At 34.3% G+C, this 4,474-nt stretch overlaps 1 pseudogene; it reads right to left on the bottom strand.

The window, feature by feature from the left end:
- Nucleotides 1-2,743: 2,743 nt before the first annotated feature.
- On the bottom strand, nucleotides 2,744-3,718 carry LOC119514496 (annotated as a pseudogene).
- Between the last annotated feature and the right edge of the window lie 756 nt (nucleotides 3,719-4,474).

Below are 4,474 nucleotides of genomic sequence, written 5' to 3'. Positions count from 1 at the left end.
AAATTAGCTACATTCTCTAGAGTCAGTTTTCATAATTTGTGTGTATCTGGAAATTTGTTTTTTTCATCTAGGTTATCTTAATTGTTGGGTATAATTTTTCATAGTATTCCCTTATAACACTTTTTATTTTGATAATTTCTGTACTACTCTCCCACTTTCATTCCTGATTTTAATATTTTGAATCATTTATCTTTTTTTCTTAGTCAGTCTAGCTAAAGGTTTGTCAGTTTTGATGATCTTTCAAAGAGCCAGTGTTTGGTTTCATTGATTACTTGTTTACTATTTCCTATTTCATTTATCTCTCCTCCAGTATTTTTTTTTTCTTCCTTCTGCTAGCTTTGGGTTAGTTTGCCTTGTCTTTACAGTTCTTTAGAATGTACACTTTGGTTATTTATTTGAGCTCTTTCTTTTTTGAGTGTAGATGTTTACTGCTATAAATTTCTCTGTGACCTCTACATCCTATATGTTTTAGTATTTTGTGTTTTCATTTTCATTCACCTTTAAGTGTTTTCTAATTGTCCTTGTAATTTTTTCTTCTTCAAGCCATTAGTTGTTGAAGAATGTTTTAATTTCTACATATTTGTTAGTTTTCCAGTTTTCTTTATTGATTCCTAGGTTCATTTCATTTTGGTCAGAGGAAATACGTTATATGATTTCAATCTTTTTTAATTTATTGAAACTGGTTTTTTGTCTTAAAATATAGTCTTTCCTGAAAAATTATCCGTGTGTACTTGAGAAAAATGTGTATTCTGCTATTGTTGGATGGACTATTCTATTTATGTCAGGTAAAATTTGTTTATAGTGATTTTCAATGCTTCTATTTCCTTACTGATCCTATGTCTAGATAGTCTATTCATTATTGAAAGTAGTGTGTTGAAATTTCCAACTATTATTGTAGAACTTTCTATTTCTCCCTTCAATTATCTCAATGTTTACTTCATGTATTTTGGGGCTCTGTTGTTTGGCATGTATATGTTTATAATTGCAATGTTTACTTTCTTGATTAATTGAAGCTTTTTAGTCTCATAACAATTTTTGGCTTAAAGACTATTTTGTCTGATATAAGTATAGCCACCCCACCACTCTATTGATTACTATTTGCATTGAATATACTTTGCCATCCTTTCACTTTTAACCTATTTGTGTCTTAGGATCTAAAGTGAGTCTTTTGTAGACAACATATACTTGGATCATGATTTTTTTAAATTAAAGCTTACATTTTATTTATGCAGCACTTCGCATGCTCTATACTTTTATGTTTACATTTCCCACAATAAGCATTAAATACCAGGGCAAACATTCCCAGCAGAATCCTTCCCACCAAATTCAAATGCACAAAACAAACTTTCCTGTGACAATCATTTTAAAATCACAAAGATTACACTCATTTCTGGGTTCCAACCCAATGGGAATGCTACATGGTTCTGACACATGGTACCAAACTGTAGTTTTCCAAAATATACCTGGATTTTGACACTGCTAGATTAAAATTGCTGGCGTTTTAAAGTCACATTCAAGTTTTTTAAGATGCCCTCATTTCCAAGAGAACAACAACAACAATAAAAAAAGAGCAATTATGAACAACAGATTCCTATGTTAAAAAGGAAGGAAAAACTCACCAAAAAGGAACATGCAAGAAACAAGTTAAGGAAATACCAATTTCATTCAGTGCTCAATTTTAGAAAAAGTTAAGCAATATATCATACAAATGAAATAATTACAGGAAGCTGGAGAGAATTTTGCTAGAATAAAATGAGTTTTTAAAAAGGAGCCAGTGTTTGCAAACTGAAATATTTAGTTCAACCTAATTGTTCAATATCTGATGTGTAGGTATATATATGTATAGGTAGGTGTGTGTGTGTGTGTGTGTGTGTGTGTGTGTGTGTGTATCTCATCTGTTTTTCTCCCCAGCATGACTCTAAACTATAAGAGCTAGAGATGTCATTGCAGAGCAAAATTTTCTAGAATCCTGTGTATGTGCTAAAGGAACAATTATGGATATAAGAGGGGGAAAAAAAGATGGGAGTGAGTAACAAATAAGATTTGAAGTAGAATTTGGACTACTTTAGAGAGGATTAAAATAAAAACAACAAATATAAGGAATGATTTTACATCTGAAGTGAATCACTGTTGGCCTACCATGTATAAGACCAGATTGCTTTGAAGAGTTCATACTCAGGTCTTAAACCTACAAAGAAAAGTACCCTTATATTCATGATTCAATGTATAATTTACCTTATCTTTAAATTATGCCATTCTTAATTATATTTTAATTTCAAATACTTTACTGCCATTAGGTAAAAAAGGCATTTCATGAATATATACTTGACTATATTTTATTATACTTCTAAAGCTATAAATGTTTCCATAGTTTGTATAGTGGTTGAATAGGTGAAAAGAATGAGACAGAGCATTAGGAAAAATGAACTGGATTCTTAACAATGCTATAGGAAAACACTAATAGATTTAGTGCTGGGGAAAAGCAAAGTCAAGTCTATGCTGTGTTCCAAATTTCTGTCATTGCCAACCTTTATCACCAACTCACTCTTCTGACATCCATAATCTACAGTGATCAAATGTCCATAGGCCTGCTAGAAATAAATGTGATATTTGTATATAGTATTAAATAAGATATCTTCTACCAAGAGTGTGTACAACCAAAACACACACAGAACACAGGAACATGCTCCAATATTATGTGAGCATTTGGTGCAAAATTGTGCATGTATCTGATAAGTCCAGTCTAGTGATTCCTTTTGGCCGACTTCCTCTTCTGCTCCACTCTGTGCTTCTGCTTCTTCCTCTTGCCACCTTCTTGGAATCCTGCTGAATAAAGGGAGGGATCCCAGTTGCTGGTGACCTGAGGTTTATCTTGCTTATCATCTTCCTCACAATATAATTGGATACATGTTTGGGTAAAGTTGCAGGTCTGTGAGACTTCAGCGAACAGACATTGGCTGGCTGGGAAGGCAGGGCATTTTGTCCTCTTCACCAGCATTCTTCTGCAAAGGCTTCTTTATCTGCCACACCATTTATTGTTAAGGACGTTAACTGACCATCTTCTTCAACTTCAACTCTTTCTTGACATTTCTCAGTAATTCTCTTTGTAGTGGTTTTTCTGCCATTAACTATGTAGTAGAAGTTGATATAGATTTGAAGTTTCCCATCCTACTTCCACCAAAGGATGATGAAGTAAATAATATAAGGCCCCCAAACCCCAGTGAATCAAATGAAGTAAATCCTGTTTCAAAAAGAGAAAATCCACCTCCAAAAGATGGAAACCCACCGAAGGCAGAGAAAAAAGATCCTGCACCCCTTTTCTGGTTCCGCAGAGGCCGCTTCGATTTCCAAAAAACTTCTCACATGAATCTTCCAAGAAGTCAAATGAAAATGGGCCCTTTTCACCAAAAAATTCCCTGAAAACATCATCTGGATTACAGAATATAAAGCCAAAGTCAAATGAACTGTCAAAATGACTTCCACCTCCACCCTCACCAATTTTTAATCCTTCTTTGCCATATTTGTCATAGATGTCCTGTTTTTTAAAAATCTGATAACACCTTTTATGCCTCAGCTACTTGTGTGAACTTTCTCTCTGCTTCTTCTTCTCAGGATTTTTATCAGTGTGCCACTTCAGTGCCAATTTATGATATGCCTCTTTAATATCCTTGGATGAGGTGTGCCTCTGCATGCCCAGAACTTCATAGTAATCCACCATGTTTTAATATATTATTGGAACAAGTCCTGAGGAGGTTGGCAGCCAGCAGCAGGGAGGAGGAGAGGCCAGGCAGTGGGGCCCATGGTCTCCTCTCAGATCCATCATGACAGGTGTTGGTTGGTGGAGGTAGTAGCAGCAATTCCTTGTGCTTTCCTTTCTCTCTGGATCATGATTTTTTATCCATTTTGCCTCTTAGTTACAGAGTTTAATCCATTTACATTTTAAGTAATTACTGATAAGGAAATACTTGTGCAATTTGCTGTTTGTTTTCTATACCTAGAACCGTTTGTTCCTTATTTCCTCCATTACTGCCTTCTTTTTATTTAACTTTTTGTAGAGTACAATTTTGATTCCACTCCCATTTCCCTTTTTGTTTTGTTTTTGTTTATTAGAAAAGTTATAGATTTACAGTAAAATTATGTAAAAAATACAGCTTACCCATAAATTGCACCCTCCCTCTTATTAACACTTGGAATTAGCGCAGTACCTTTGTTACAACTGATGACAGTATTTGGCTTAGATAAAGTAGGTAGAGCAAATTCCACTAAATCCTGTAAGAAAGTTGGTTTTAAGAACCACTTCTTCAACTCATGTGATGATTTAGCAGCTGAAACTTAGGAAGGCAAGAGCATACTGAATATATCATTTTTCCTCTCATGAGTTAGCATTTAATGAGGAAAAGGTAGAGGCAGGGGCAATTTCTACTTAAGTTCTCAAATCTTTCCCTCCCTCTTTTTTATCTTTCTACCTACTGTC

This window comes from Choloepus didactylus, chromosome 18 (genome assembly GCF_015220235.1).
Source record: "Choloepus didactylus isolate mChoDid1 chromosome 18, mChoDid1.pri, whole genome shotgun sequence".
Classification (NCBI taxonomy): Eukaryota; Metazoa; Chordata; class Mammalia; order Pilosa; family Megalonychidae; genus Choloepus; species Choloepus didactylus.
This window is presented reverse-complemented; position numbering and strand designations above follow the sequence as displayed.